Genomic DNA, 17,779 nt, shown 5'->3' with positions numbered 1-17,779 from the left:
TCAAAAGAAATTCACTAAACGTGAAATCATTGTAATATACTAAAAATTCGTTTCAATATAAGTTTCAAGTATAGTTTCGTCGTTTTTTTGCATCAAAAGTGATAAACGCGGCAAAAGTAAAAAATTGTCACGTGACCGATCGCAGGTTGTAAAATTATCACGTGACCGATCGCAGGTTGTAAAATTATCACGTGACCGATAGCAGGTTGAAAGCATTTGAACTAGGTTTACATGCTATCCTCGTTCCCCATTGTGGTTTTAGTTACTCTCATCACGATTGGTTGTTTATTGGTTCATTTCACTGATCTCTATAAAACCTGGATAGCGCAACTAGCGGCACGCGTGAGCGGTTTTTGAAGCCAATTAGAAGGCTGAAACGCCATCTTGTAAAGGTCCTAAAATGCGCAAAATTTGCATAACGCCTTATGGAGAAGGGTGTTAGTGACAGCGTTTTCTGACTATTTAGGAATGCTTGTGACTTAAAATTAGTGGTTTCTAAGGCCGCAAGCCATACTTCAATTATTTAAAGGAGAAAAAATAAATAAAACTGTATAATTAACGCAAAAATCTGCTTTTTAAGACGACTAAACCAGTGTATTTTTCCCATTTATTTTTAGACTACTTATAACTTAAAGTTGGTGGTTTCTAAAGCGACAAGCCAATATCTGACTATTTAGAAATAAAAAAACGTTAAAAGCACCTATTTTTTGTGTTTTTTTACGAGACTAAACCAGTATGACAGTTTTACACTCAACTATACTTTTCAATTCTTTCTGCTTGTTGGTTACTTTTGAGTTAAAACTATAATACTACTAAAATAATGCTCAAAGGCTTCTATTTAAGTTTTATTTTATTTTGTAGACAGACATGGAACAAAACTCATGTTCGGCTAGGATATCCTTAACCAGGTTATAATTTAAAAAACCCAAGGATGCATTTTATTGGATGTCCTGAAAGTTAGCCATATTTTTGCATATACTTCTATAGACTGACACAGTCGGTTTTAAAAGTAACTTGGTTGCTTGCAGCAAAGGAAAAAACGCACTAATTGAAAAATATTTAACAACAGTAGCAATAAACAAATAGTACAAATTTAAAACAACAAGTGAACATCTCGCTGCGCGCGAATCTTATAGTTCCCTTTTAGAAAATCCATGGTATCACCGTCCTATTAAATTAACTTATAGATAAACAATAAAAGCTATCGCCCTTTCGGACTATTTTTCATCCATATTTTATATATGATAACAGGCTATAGCAACAGGGGGAGTCGAACTTTTTTTGCGCGAAACTATATTGTTTTTGCAATATTGCCGTTGTATTGTGTGTCGTTACATCTTTTGAAACACTATAACGCAATGTTTAATATTTGCGCTTGACATTTTTTGCGCTCGACATAATAACTCTTACAACTGTGGAGTAAATGCCCTCGCAACACGTTTGTCAAAATCAGCTCGATAAAATCAATTGTCTCGAGCAATTGTCCCAATGCGAAACGCCTCTTCGGTTGCAGTTTAGCCAATTCGACCAACTAAAACTCAAAATTTTTCGCGCGGTTCGCGCTTCGCGCGACCAACATTCCCTTCCTTCACTATTTTCCTGTTTTCTCAGTGATATTTAATTGCAAAATGTCGAAATATTAGGGGGGCGCAAGGCATGAGAAAATTACCAAAGGGGGGCGCGGCTGAAAAAAGGTTAAGAACCACTGAGTTAAAGTTTGAGATATTCTGGTAAGGTGTAACTTAGGTGGTACATCAACACTGTACAAAAGCTCAAAATGGTTCGCGAGAAAAAAAGTTTGGGAATCACTGCTTTAGAGGAATAAAATTGTAGAGTAAGTGCAAATGATTTTAAAGCTGCTGAATATTTAAATCCTTTGCCAGATTTTGTTTTTTTGATTCTTGTTAATAGTTCAAATGGTACCTCTGCTAAACACTGCTTTAACATGTCTTCACAGCGAGTTGAAATTAATTTTTTATCCTTTAAAATTCTAATAATTCCCTTTAAAGAATTGACCTTCAATTTTAATCTTCTCGCTTTTTGTCTTGCAACTTTCATTTTCTTTTTTAATCGTATAATTTTTTCATTGCTTTCTTTCAACTTGTTCTCTTCGTTTTTCGAATAAATGTTCAAGCAGTAATGATGGTCATGTATTATGTAGTTCTTGGGAATCTTAAGTTGGTTGGTTGATCCTAGCACTTGTAGTCTGGCATTTGGTAGTTTTCTTTCTTTTGTTTGCTAAAAAAAGTTTTACACTTTATTTAAACTTCAAGTGTGTTTTAGTTTACAATGTAGTTAATGTTCAATCTTAGGGTGCTTTCGTTTTTTTTAAATAATATTTAATACATTTTGCTTAGGATACACAGTGGTGTGTCACAAATGTTTACTTTTTACATATTTTTTTTTAATGTTTAACTATAAATGTCGTTCATTGTAATACCCTAATTTGTTATATGGGTCATTCCACATTTAATTTAAAGTTTTTCAAAATTTTTGCACCCATCTATCAAAGACCTCAAAGGGAAAATAATTTTGCAACAGACTCCAGCTATAGTGGCACTTTTAATTTTTATGGCTTGTCTAACTTTGACAAACTAAATCAATATGGGTTCGAAAAAATTATATTTAGAAATAGCTAGATATTTTACAGGACAATCAAGAAAGTAATTAAATTAATCAATACATTTGTACAATGTACATTTGTACAAAATATAAATATTATTAGGCATATTGCCACATAAAGACCAGTGGTTCTCAGCCTTTTATAAGTCATGCCCCCTTTTATAAGTCAGGTCTCTGGACATACCGCAAACCAAAACAAAATGGTTTAACTAACTAAAAATTAAAATATGACATGTCTGTTGCCCCCTGAAGACTTCTTTGTGGCCCCCTGGGGCCTGAGGGACACATTTGAAAAATGGTCCTTTATTATTATGTGTATTTCATGAAACAAAACCATTTAATTGAAATTTTTTTATACCTAGTTAATAAATATTCCATATTAGTGAATATTTGAAATTTATAAATTAATAATCTGTGTTGGGTTTCCGGCTCTTTAAATTAAGCATGGAATGACTATCCAGGTAATTTTGGAGCTGATGCGAGGTTTCTAATAACTAAACTACTATAGTATAGTATAGTAATTTAGTTATTAGACATGTCTATCAGCTCTGATATTATCAGTACGGTATGTTTATATACATATATATATATATATATATATATATAGAATGTATATATCTACCTTTTTTAAGTATTTTGGAAATTTTTTATGTCTGGTCGGAACCGCATCGCTGGCAAGTCGCACTTTATATCCAGTCCGAATTATTTTTTTCTCAGCAAAATGGTCGGAACACACCATCGAATGTTTCGTCGGCGCCCAATTGCTACGGTGAATGTTTGCCACCCAAAGATTTTTTCTTTCCTGATCTGCTGGAAATCTGTCAAGAGTACTATTACATAACTCATCTATAATAGAGAAATACTTCTAAAATTCTACGGATGTGATTTGTAATAATTATATAGAAATTGATGTGACTTCTAAATGCTAATTACTAGTATTAAAACCTGTCTAATACTAACGACTTTAATCTGTCCTCATAGCTTATAGTTAACTAGTAACTGAAAGTTAAGCTAAATTAAGAACTAATATTTTCAATTAGCTAAGTGAGTAGGTAAACTAATATTCAATCTGCAACTATCTAAGCTAACTGCATTTATTAAAAGTATGTATATTTACAGGGCCAACTGATTATAAGCGTTGTTGGTCAAAAACAGTATTATCAACCAGCATAGTAAAGATGTACCAAATTGAAATACATCTACAACACTGACCAAGAAAACCATTTTTAAAGATTGGCTATACTACTACAGTTATTATGAGTTTTATAACCAGTAAGACAACACTCAAACTGGATATTTCTGACATCTATTATAATTATCATACTTGAAAAGTTCTCGGAAATTTTCTCTTTAGGACTGTTTCTTCATCCGAGCTACCATCACTGTCACTTCTACTAGCTTTTTTGCGTTTGCGCTTTAGGCAACCAAACGCACAGCATTGCATGCCTGGCATTTTTATACTTTATTTGGATAGTTAAAGCAAAACTGGTCAACTGCAATATTCAAATATTATCATCAGCATATTCAAATATTATCATCAGCAGTCGATTCTCATTACCCATCTATAGTTGGGTAATACTAATTTACGGAATGATGAATGGTCGGAAATGTCGGAACGCTCAATAATTTAAGTGTTACCCCGTTAAAACAATTATTAAACCAACGCACAATATTTGGGTTACAGTGGGGGTTAGCGTTTGGGTGAAGGTGGGTCAAGTGTTATTATATTTAATAAGAATACTGTGAGCGTTCCGACCATTTATCTTTCCATAAATTAGTGTTACCCATCTAGTTTGAATTTGTGAAAAATAGCTACTTCAAAAGTATTTATATACATGCCACTGTCAGTGCCTCCTAAGAAAAAAATAGACAGAAAATGGCCAATCTGTTCACGTTGTGCTCAAAATTACTATTAATAAATTTCTGGCCGGTAACTGTCTATACTCCAGAGTTTTACCAGCAGCTTCTCAATCAAAAACTAAGCTGAAAGGTTGGGTGGCATTGAAGTGGGAAAAAAATCATACTGACCTAGAACTATACCACAACGATGACCCGACAAAACTTTTTAAGGAATTGCAATTACTTAAAATTTCAGAAATATATAAATTAGAATTTGGGAAAATTATGCACAAATTCCACAGCAATGCTCTACCTCCCACATTTAGCTCTTACTTTACTAAAATTTCTGATATACACGATCATGTTACTAGGTTAAAGGATACTAGGCAATTATTTTTACCTCGCACAAACACATCACTAGAGCAGAGATCACTTGGCTACTATGGACCAGTGGTATGGGGAAATATTGATATCAATTTAAAATCATTATATATAGTGAAATGGGGCACCTTGACTGGTAAACCTGTTGGTTGTATCGGTGCCTCCTGGCATAATATTCTTATTGCATTTGTTGTTGTATTAACGTTATGTGCCAAAATAATAAAATTGAATTGAACGCACATAATTTGTGTTAGGGTGTGCGTTAGCGTTTTGGGTTAGGGTGGGTCAATAATGAATATAATAATACCTGAACCACCCAAATCCAAAGGCCAACTCGCACCCTAACCCAAATATTGTGCGTTGATTTAATAATTGTGGTAGGATTCTAGACCAGCGCCGTGCCTATATATTGAATATATATAGGCACAGGTTTCGTCGTTCTAAAAATGCCGATTTTTGCGTTAATTATACAGTATTAGGTTTTTTTCTCTTCCAAATGATTAGAGTATGGCTTGCAGCCTTAGAAACCATTAATTTTAAGTAACAAATGTTAATAAATAGTCGGAAAACGCTGTTACTAGCACCTTCCTCCATAAGCCGTAATGCAAAATTTACGCACTTTAGGACCTTTTCAAGATGGAGTTTCAGCGTTCTAATTGGCTTCAATTTTCAACCACTAGTTGCGCTATCCAGGTTTTATAGAGATCAGTGGTTCATTTTTCGCCAAACATAGTTTGCATTGCCAACGTTCCTTATGCATTGTTCTTTCTTTAATCTTCTCTTTCAAATGACTCGATAACCACTTTGTGGTTCCTCGTTGATACTTTGCTACTGTGTTCGCATTGTAGCAACAAATAAACAGTTATCAGTTACTATATCGCCCTATATCTTCGGGGCACGAGTTTAATTGTTGAACACCTGACTTAAGTTTTAAGTTGACTTGAAGGTTGCGTGCGTATAACTCGTTAGCCAACCACAATGCTTCTAGTGTATTATTTGATAAGCGAACTATTATTTGATAAGCGAACACCAGTTTCAAACTATAGTCAGCGGACAAGTTAGCATGTCAAAGTTGCGAACAGCACAAGACGTTAACAAAGAAGAAGTCCGTTTTACAAGCGGAAGGCGGTTTTAAATAGCTACAGTCAATCCAACTGCTGAACGCCGAGATAATCGCGGAACAGTCCATTTAGCATTTAACACTTTGGTGCAAGTAGCGTTGCTTCGCATAGTCAATAATTCCTTACACAAGCAGAAACGTCATTAAACTTATTGTAAACACAAAAGCTCTTATTCGGTAATAATTCCTGCACTCTACACTTTTACTTCAAATTATTTCTGTATTCAGTTTCTGTTATACTATATTGCCTTGGCGCTAATGCAAAAAACGAAATTTCGTGATATATATCCAGTAGTGAAAATAACTAACAAAACTTAAACCTTGCAAGGATACGGCCCGTCTAGTAGCAGTAATCTTTCGACTTGCATGATATTGAAGCAATGGCGTCCAACGTAAGAAAAAGTGTAACTTGTGAAAAGTGAAAATTGCTTTGTGTTAAAACCACTGCAATAAACGAGGTTTTTGCGTGGTTAAACATAGGCTCCTATAAGAAGCAATTATAGGCTTTAATCCATTGGTTGCCCTTCTCTTGAGTCTTTCTTTTATGTTCTATTGGTTTTTATGGCATTTTTTAGGACAACAGGCGTCCTCCGTACTGCGGCGCTCTCTCAAACGAAAATATATCAAATTTAGCCTAATTTTTAGAAATGCATTTTTGCACTTTGGGCTAATGTATTACGTCTTTGAATATGAACTAATGTTTCTATAAAAGCCGTTTTCCAATCTCTGAAACATCTTGATTCACATTTTGTTAACCTAATTTAGTTAACGCCATGTTTTGTGTTTCTTCCGATTTAGGCTATACCCTCTTTGCAATATGACCATTGTACCGCAAGTAGCACATCGGAAACTTTAGGCCTTTAAAAGAAAAAAAATGTTTTTTTTTGACCGAAATCTTTACGTATTTCTGGTCAACGCCCATTACCACTTGATAATTGCCAATATAACAAGCAATGTGCATATATTTTATCTGTGACAAAGGCCTCATGTCCATCTCTAAATCTAAATTAAGGTTTGCATTTTAAAACAAATATTTTTTTCATCAAATTCGACTTAGGCTAAGCTGCACATTTGCGCACAACCCCTTAAGTTACAACAGGTTGTTTGGATTATTTGTTTTGTAGTGTACAGTACGGTATGGTATGACGTCGTACTGCGTGTATTTGAGATCCTATTTTGACCCAGCCCACCACTGCATTTTTAGTTTCTAATGCGGGCCTCGGTGAAAAATAATTGCCCATCCTTGTTCCAACCTGTTTTATAGTGAAGGCGCTCAAAACGATTTTTTTTCTACAGCATAGCAGATCTATATATTTTTGTCTGTTCACAAATGGTGAACTTAACTAAGAAAAAGTAAAGAAAACAGGTAGGGCCTAAGGGTTGTGGCTCCCATTGGCTAAAAGAAGGCCGGGAATTTCTGAGCAAATTCAGTAGTGGTCTGATCCTAGTTCTTTAACAACCTGTCTCCTCTAGGGAGCAGGTGCCGCCACGGAGGTATAGGGCTCTAATTAAAAACTGCGCAAGGCAGAAACGATTTTTGATGCGATATCACAGTCTTCCTAAAATATCTTTAGTCGGCCAAAGTCCTTATAATTGCTTAACTGGGACTTAAGTCATTTCAAAATAACATGTTTACAACACTGACTCGAACAAAAATACAACATTTTAAATACAGACTTGTTCATGTTATTCCATGGTTGAATCAACGAATGTTTCTATGTCGTTGGTTGAATTATAGAGCACTATCACCCGATTCGTCAAGAAACTTACCGAAGCACATCGGTGAACTTACGAAAAAAACGCCGATTCAACTTCGGTAAAATTATAATTTTCTATCCCAGGATATAATCTCGCTCGATTGGATCGTTTACCAGCGATGCGTATCGCGAACAGACGATTAATGCTAGGGTTTGCATATATTTTTTTCCAATTGGCGTGTTTGACAGGATAAGGCAATATATAACGTAGTTTTAAATAAAACAAAACGTAAAATGTAATAAAACAGTTACAATCAAACCCTATGATACCAAGGTGCCATGAAATGCAGACTTGGTCCACCCTAGATCTGAGTAGATGGTTAATCCCTCAATTTGGCGCTGGCTGGTCAAGAATCCTACCACAACGAACATTTTTTGGGGGTTAGGTATTGGGTTTTGGTAGGTTAAGCAATAATATTAAATATAATAATACTTGACCCATCCTCACCCAAACACTAACCGACACCCTAACACAGGGGTTCTTAACCTATATTGTATGTTTTACCCCTTTTGACGAAGATGAATATACGATTCAATGGCATGGTTTTGGGCAAGCATTTCAAGCCAAAGATCTCTGACGGTAAGGCACTAGAATGCAATCCCCCCCCCCCCAATATATAAAATAATGCTTAATTATTAAAAAACAAAAGTAACAAATTACATCAGTTAAATTCAATGCGATGGCTGCCCTTGTTTTAACGAATTGTTCAAATCATTCCAGTTTGGTCTAGTTTTGTCTTTGTAAACTGGACAGTTTTGACTCAAAAAAGGACTGTTTTTGCTCATCATACTTCGATGACCATTTAGGTAAAATAGCAGGTTTCATGGTACTGTTTGAAAATGTTTCCATGCACAAAGCATACTAAGGAATTTGGCGATCATCCTTAATAAGATATGTAAATTCAAAATTTAAATAATTTCTCTGGTAATTTGACTTCTTTAGGGACATGCTGAAACACTTTAGGAAGTAAGAAATGTCCCACAGACAATAAAATGTAAAAGAAAGATTCTTGCTTTTGTATCAAATGATCTTGGGACTGTTTGTTAAAACGATCTTGAGATAATTAGGGACATGCTATTTGATTAAATTTTTTGGTAACTTTTACAGAATGTAGTAATTAGTCAATAAATTATTTTCAACTCTGAAACGTCCTCACTGGGCTAAAATGATCAACAATAAACTAATTTGGCCGTTTAAGCCGTATCCAGTGACAAAAAGTAGACAATCACATTCATTACCAGCACAAAATTTTGACAGGTGTACTTAACCTTACAGTTCTTGCTACTAATTAATAAAGCACTTAAACTCACTATAACTGAACTTAGATAAACAATCAATAGGCTACTAGTCTAGCTTCGAATTGGCAGTTAATCTGAACCAGAAAAGTAGGCTACCAATACCTACAGCTGGCACAACTTTTCTGTCCCGTCAACTGATGTGGATATTTTGATTGATAGCTCATTTACCGCTAAAATGACAAAATTTATAAGGTTAAGAAAGGCTGCCTTAAGACAAATATTGCATTGCTTTAATAATTGTTTCAACGCTGTTGTAGGATACTAGTTTTTATAAATGTAGGACCAGAATTGTCAGTCAAACCAAATGACAAATCAACAATGTGTAAGTTATGGGTCATTGATACCCACTCTACATGTCTGATATGTATAGCTGTTTCAACCGTGTAATAATTCAAAATATTTCTACAAAAGAATATAACTAGTACCAGAAGGGTTATTTTTTTATTCTAGTACGTTACAGAGCCATATTACTTTAAGCAACCCAACTTATCCAGCAATCAGACTTTTACCAAAAATTATTAATGTTATATATACAAATTTCCTAATTTTAGATATTATTATTTATCCATATGTGAATAATATCATGCAGAAAATGGAAGGCGTGGGGTGAAACCAGGAGTCTACTTGTTAAAAAGATCCATGACTTGACAGTTCAGTTGCTGGGTATTGGAATATTACAGGGTTCAACTAAAGCCTGAATACAGTGAAAGGGTCCTTGGGTTTCTGCCTGCATTCCATATTTTTAGACAGACAAACATTTACGCCAGAATTCTGAGAATATATTAGCCAGAAAGGCCACAATTCATGTTAAATCTCTATTGAGGCAACATTTTACCTCACATTAAGTCAGTGGAATGATTTTGGAAAAGGCACAAAACTAAAACCCCAACTATGTTCCAAAACAGTACACCAGTCCACATCACATATACAAAGTATGGCAATACAATGTTCAAGAGTAGGATGCTGCTATTTAGGTGCACGAAATAATCCCCATGGGGTATAAAAGTTTAGGATGGAGTAATAAACTCAAAGCCATTTACTAGTTAGATATATATTGGAAATTTACTATGCCTTCCTATAATATTGACATCTAAATGATTTTTTAAATGCAATGGTCAAATAAATCCGAGCAGACATCATCCTGAAACACCTCTTCTTTTGCTGGGTAAACTAATTTGCCTGTATATGTGACAAGAATCATTTGCTGTAATTTTTAGTTTTTACCAAGGTACACAATGCACATAATTGCTTTGGATGACCAGTGTACATTAGAAGCACATCCTGGTCATATCAAAATACACCAGGTTCTCAAATAGGGCACATTTAATGCACATTAGTGCCTATTTTGTGTACATCAGGTAAATTCTTTATTTTGCGAAATCACATCTAGTTAACATATCTCAGTTTCAGGCAAGCATTTAATGCAACTTTACTGCAAATCAATTTTGGGTTCTTGCCCCTGTGAAATTTGTATAATTTTTTATGTATGTCAAAAAGTATTCCTGTTTTTGATCGACTCAAGTTTTATAAAATTACACTTCACTTTGGTATCGCGGTAACAAGGTCAAGGGGGCAGCCACCCCAATTACATTGTATTATTTTCCATGACTCTTTATTTGTGTCACAGTTCAAATGCTTATCACAAGGTACATTTCCTTAAGAATTAACATCAATGGTGGCCTGTCAAATGATTTCATGCATGTTTTTTAACATTACTTTGACTTAAGACACCTTAAAGATATTTAGCCAACAAGTTCATATTTGAATATCTGTAATTAACCCTTTTTAAACTCCCATCCTAAGGCAAACGGAACGGACACAAAGATGTCTTGTTATTTCAATTAAATAAAAAAATAAAGCGGTAAAATGTTGGCCTATATAATTACCATATATAATTGGTAAACAGATTTACTTGTTGCCCTCTGCACTAAAATTATTGGTACAAAAACTGTGTACCAAGCTATAAGCTATCCCTTTCAACCAATAACCAGGTTACAGTTAATCTTGTTTTGATGTTCAATTATCTTTTAGTTTCCATAACATCTTGAAATTGGTATAACTCATATTTCAGTTAGTGATTAGCACAACCTTAACAATGAAATTAAATTTAGACTGTTAATGACTGTTAATTCAAAAAACATTGTAGAAGTTAAAACTAATTTTTCTAAAATTCAACTGTTTAACTGCAAGGATGAGATATATTTTTACAGCCTGGGTTTGTCATGTTGCTTATGGTAAATTAAAGATATCGCCAAGTTGGTTAGTTGATAATATGTGCTGATATTTTTGTAATGGGTATGGAATATTTTGTAATGATGTGTTGCTTTTTTGTACTAAATTGTTTGTGTGCATTTTATCTAGTACATGGTACAAAATATTTATGTTTTATTTTAATTTTAGAAAAAATAATAGTATTTGAAATTTTAAGTGTTTGTTGACATTGGATGAAATGAAATTATGACTTTTGATGAAAAATGGCACTTTAACATAGACTTCGAGAAAGACAAAAGAAGTCCATAGCAAGAATAGCAGGTATTTTGTATGTAAAATTGTTTTTAAAAAACTTAAGGTATGTCATTCTGCTTATTGGTCTGCAGTTGGACTATGAATTTGATTAAGCCTACCGCGTAGTAAGGAATCGAATCGGGCTGTAGACGGTTAGAAACTTGTAGGCCACACTGTAAATTGTAAACGTGGGATTTTCACCTACGTACTGTGGGTGGAGTTATATTACAACCCTATTAGTGGATTGCTGTAAATTCACCAAATTTAGTTGAAATAGAAGTTTGAAATTTGACTTACACGCTATTTACATTTTAATTAGTTTCTCCTAAATTTATTTCAGTTTATAAATATTGAAAATTTATTAGGCATTTTGACCTTCATCTTAGTCGATAAGAACTTCATTTCTTTTATTTAAAATAGTTTCAATTTTACAGAAAGAAAACTACAACTATCATTACTAATTTCTGAAAATTTGGACCATCTCCTGTTTTCTAAACAAGATGGACTTTGTCTGGTCAACAAAATCAAAGATCAAATAGTCAGGGTTCCTTTCTGTAAGGATTGCTTTGTGGTCAAATGACTACATCTTGTCAACTTACATATCACTCCAAAATGTATATGAGTAAGTTGATAAATACCCCAAAGCTTTAGTTATCTGAGCAATATTAAACTACATTTTCATACTCGATTACCATATACCGCAACTTTGTTGGAATTTGTTAGATATGGAAGCTAGATTTTTTCTTTGACTACGGCTTTAGTGAATGTGGATTAAGGGCCTCATGCACTGGCTTACTGCAAAAACCAACTATGTAATAAATTAAAGGTACATGCCATAAAATGCCACAATATTTCAATCTTACTCCAAAGGCTTATATTGTATCATAGGTATTTGTAATTGTGTCCTGTAATACTAGCCAACGCGCAAAAGATATAGGTTTTATCACTGTGCCGAACTCCTAGGTTGTTTTTGTTGTTACGGAATTAGTTTATACTCTTATGTGTAGATGTTAATATGTATGAAATTTTCATACTATGTTATTTTTGTTGCTTTTAATTTAAACATTTATGCAATCTATCTATGCATAATTATGATTTTTACTTGATTGCTAAGTTAGCAATTTTGTAATGAGGGCAGGTTTAGTATGCTGAAAATAAATACCACTAGAAATTATTGGCACAAATTTGCTCTTTTGATTATATTTTTTGTCTAGAAAATCTTTTGGATACCTGGATTTATTTTTATCATTTTGAATACTTGCTAACTATTGTCGTTTTACAATTATACCCTGGTAAGTGGTAACAAGTGTACTTATTCATATTTATTCATATTTATTTATTTATTTGCCAACGTACACAATTGATGCTGTCATTGCCCAACATTTTTCTTGCCTACCCTTTGTCAATTTTCCACGTCATTTATGTGCGAAAAAGTCGTTTTATGATGTGTCTATTGGTATGTAAGGACTCCAGCCATACGACCAAACAAGGCCAACGTCAGAATAAAACACAATTCGGAATAAGGCCACAATGGACTAATACCTAATGGTATTAGTACCGCCTAAATCGGAATAAGTCCTAAATCTGTCGGAATAAGTACATCAACTACCCTAAAAACCTAAACACTAACCCATGTTCTAACCCCACCCATTACCCACCAATAATTCCAAACAGGACCAAAAATGCGGCGCCTTGACGACGCCGGTCAGACTAGGGCGTCCAAACGCAGTCACCAAAACGGCCGATGCCAGACCTATGGCCCCCGATCGTCCCATACCCTCCCGGTTGGGCAATATTTAGGCCTTTTTTTCGATGAACTTAGGCCTTATTCCGATGTATTTAGGCCTTATTCCGATGTATTTAGGCCTTATTCAGATGAATTTAGGCCTTATTCCGATGAATTTAAGACTTAATTTGATGAATTTAGGCCGTATTCCGAAGAATTTGGGCTTATTCGGACGAATTTAGGCCTTTTTTTTGATGAATTTAGGCCTTATTTCGACAGATTTAGGTCTAATTCAGACGATTTTGATATTATGCTGTACTGGATATTACTGCGTATTTGGCTTTATTTTGTCGTTGGTCTTCATACTGGTTTTATATATTTTTCTTTTGGTATTGTTGCTTTTTAGGTCTTCTTGTGTGTTCCGGTATGTAATAACATCGTATCAAAATAAGTACCCTGTATTTGGTTGTCGCACTCTATAAATCTCCTGCCATGCAGCATACAGGAATGTGCACGACTTGTGCACACGTTGCTCGCGTCGTTGCTATTTCACTATAGCGTGCTTAAGGCGCAGTAATTATTGGTTTACGTTAGAATGATGATTGCATTCTGCGTCCTATTTAACCCTGTGTGTTTTTCGTTCTTTCATACTACATTACTTCTATGCCCATGAGCAATAAACCTTCTACGAATACAACACTTTTGTTAATGAAAGACTGTACTAGTAGTTTTTTTTTTTTTTTTGTCTTTGGTTTTTACATATTTCTTCCTAATGTAAAGTACTAACCGCGTTTGACCGTCCAACCTCTACTTTTGGTAGTATGTAATGTTTGTGGCGTGGAAAACCAGTGATCAAGCTATCAATGCTACATTGCTAAGAGTAAAATCGTAAAAATGGATGACTTCTGGTGCCACCTTGCGGAATCCTACATGTTTTAACAGCAAAACCTGTTTAACCACGTTTTTATGTTTAAAGATTATAACTAAACAACCAATTGACCTTTTAACGAACTTACTACGTGCTACACCGCCAATTTTTATTAGGATAAGGCAAAACAAAGAATTACTTAGATTTAGCATTTAAACGTAGGCTATGATAAATTTGAGTTTAATTTTATCCGAACCTAAACCAATTTTTTAGATTTTACGAGGTAGGTCCATTGCTTAATTAACATTTTGTAACCTAATTTTCTTTAAGTAACTTGAAGTTCAACTCGATGCTAGCTTGCTAAGCAAGAAATTCACATTAGCATGATTTTAACTTATAAAAAGATAAGTAACTGTATCCTAAAGAGAAACTTGGCAATTTTTGTCCGTCTCAAACCGAGGATATAGCTGATTCGCGATAATGTTTTGTGAGAAGTCCGCCTGTTAAAATGAAATAAAGAAGATATTTATTGAAACTCGTACAGAAACTTTTATTAAACAGTTTTAACACAGTTTGGTCGAATAGGGTCTTTAAAATTGCTTTGGACCAAAATTGCATTCAGAAAATAAACTTTCAACTAGGAAAGTCAAGAGCTTTGACTCCCTGGTTTTCGGGAGATTCACGCAAGACAACTATAAAGCTTCACATATATCTCGAGGTTTGTCATGTTGCTTATGGTAAATTAAAGATATCGCCAAGTTGGTTAGTTGATAATATGTGCTGATATTTTTGTAATGGGTATGGAATATTTTGTAATGATGTGTTGCTTTTTTGTACTAAATTGTTTGTGTGCATTTTATCTAGTACATGGTACAAAATATTTATGTTTTATTTTAATTTTAGAAAAAATAATAGTATTTGAAATTTTAAGTGTTTGTTGACATTGGATGAAATGAAATTATGACTTTTGATGAAAAATGGCACTTTAACATAGACTTCGAGAAAGACAAAAGAAGTCCATAGCAAGAATAACAGGTATTTTGTATGTAAAATTGTTTTTAAAAAATCATTAAATAAATGAGTCAATCTTGATAGGTATGACTCGATCATAAAATAAGTGAGTCGACTTTAAAATCTAAATCTCGATCGTGAAATAAATACGTCTCTTTGATAGGTATATCTCGATCATGAAATAACTGAGTCGACTTTGAAATCTAAATCTCGATCATGAAATAAACAGGTCGACCCTGAAATTTAAATCTCGATCGTGAAACAATATTTAATCTCGATGGGTAAAGCCTACCTCGATTGTGAAATAAGTGAGTCGACCTTGAAATCTAAATCTCGATCGTGAAATAAATACGTCTCTTTGATAGGTATATCTCGATCATGAAATAACTGAGTCGACTTTGAAATCTAAATCTCGATCATGAAATAAACAGGTCGACCCTGAAATTTAAATCTCGATCGTGAAACAATATTTAATCTCGATGGGTAAAGCCTATCTCGATCATGAAATAAAATAGGTCGACCTTGAAATCTAAATCTCGATCGTTAAATAAATGAGTCGACCTCGAAATCTAATTCTCGATCGTGAAATAAATGATTCGATCTCGATCGTGAAATAAATGAGTCGACCTTGAAATCTAAATCTCAATCGTGAAATAATATCCAATCTCGATAGGTAAAGCCTACCTCGATCGTAAAATAAATACTTCTATCTCGATAGGTGTACCTCGATTGTGAAATAAGTGAGTCAATCTCGATCATAAAATAAACGAGTAGATCTCGATTAGTATATCTCGATCGTGAAATAAATGAGTCGACCTTGAAATCTAAATCTCAATCGTGAAATAAATGAGTCGACCTTGAAATCTACATCTCGATCGTGAAATAATTGAGTCGACCTTGAAATCTAATTCTCGATCGTGAAACAAATGAGTCGACCTTGAAATTTACATCTCGATCGTGAAATAAATGAGTCGACCTTGAAATCTAATTCTCGATCGTGAAATAAATGAGTCGACCTTGAAATCTAATTCTCGATCGTGAAATAAATGAGTCGACCTTGAAATCTAAATCTCGATCATGAAATAAATGAGTCGACCTTGAAATCTAATTCTCGATCGTGAAATAAATGAGTCGACCTTGAAATTTACATCTCGATCGTGAAATAAATGAGTCGACCTTGAAATCTAATTCTCGATCGTGAAATAAATGAGTCGACCTTGAAATCTAATTCTCGATCGTGAAATAAATGAGTCGACCTTGAAATCTAATTCTCGATCGTAAAATAAATGAGTCGACCTTGAAATCTAAATCTCGATCGTGAAATAAATGAGTCGACCTTGAAATCTAAATCTCGATCGTGAAATAAATGAGTCGACCTTGAAATCTACATCTCGATCGTGAAATAAATGAGTCGACCTTGAAATCTAAATCTCGATCGTGAAATAAATGAGTCGACCTTGAAATCTAAATCTCGATCGTGAAATAAATAGGTCGATCTCGATCGTGAAATAAATGATTCGATCACGATCGTGAAATAAATCAGTCGACCTTGAAATCTAAATCTCAATCGTGAAATAATATTCAATCTCGATAGGTAAAACCTACCTCGATCGTAAAATAAATACTTCTATCTCGATAGGTATACCTCGATTATGAAATAAATGAGTCGACCTCGATCATGAAATAACAATGTACAAACCACTAACACCGCCTTTAAACAACAATTGTTTTGTTTATTACATACGATTAGACACAGAATAAAAATTACTCTTATGCAATAAAACTACGTGCAAAATTGAAAGGTAGGAGATAGAAATTTGTGGCATTAAGCGGATTATGTGAACACTTTTGGCAAACAAATATGTAACAGGTATAGATCTTTTTTTAGACCGTAACAGGTGAAACTGCGTCAACGGTATGTTTCGTTTCGGTATTTAACTAGATAACATTGAGAACACAGTGCTACTAAAACAAAACAAAAATATATTAAAAAGAAAAAATTGTGTGAAAGCGACAGAATAACGTATACAACGTAATAAAATAAACACATCGCACAAAAACCAGTGTGACATTATGAAAAATACATCAGACTAGTAACTTCTGTTCAATAAATTCTACCCCTAATAAAATCGAGTGCGACATAATCCGATCCGAATATATTTTAAATCGCAGCTGTAACAACCAAACTAGCTGGGACAGGGAATGGGACCATTAGCAGTGTATTTCGGTCGCTAGGGGTTAAGGTAAATAAGGGTTAAGAATGCGATAAGATACGAGTTTGAAGTGTTTTTTTCGTTTGTTGAGGGTCACAGAACAAAATAAATTACATTATTCAATTTGTTGTTCAAAGTCGACGTTTAAACGCCTACTAAATAAACTCACTGAATAAAACTGGAAATCGCCTTGTTATATAAAAAATCGGAATCGCCTTTTCTTCTAAAAAACAACACCTGTAAAATTATATTTTTATGTGACGCCAAAAAACATGGATCGTGCTGAAGCCAACTGAACTCGTGTGCAAATGTGCTAAAATCAAGGCTACATACTTCTACGGTGGTTCTTAACCTTTGTTAACCTGTCGAACCCCTATGTTATTCTGCTAGCGTTCGTCGAACCTAAAATTTTCACTTAGTATTCGTTTCTTCTTCCTA

Source organism: Ascidiella aspersa, chromosome 3 (assembly GCF_963924565.1).
Source record: "Ascidiella aspersa chromosome 3, kaAscAspe10.2, whole genome shotgun sequence".
Lineage (NCBI taxonomy): Eukaryota > Metazoa > Chordata > Ascidiacea > Phlebobranchia > Ascidiidae > Ascidiella > Ascidiella aspersa.
This window is presented reverse-complemented; position numbering follows the sequence as displayed.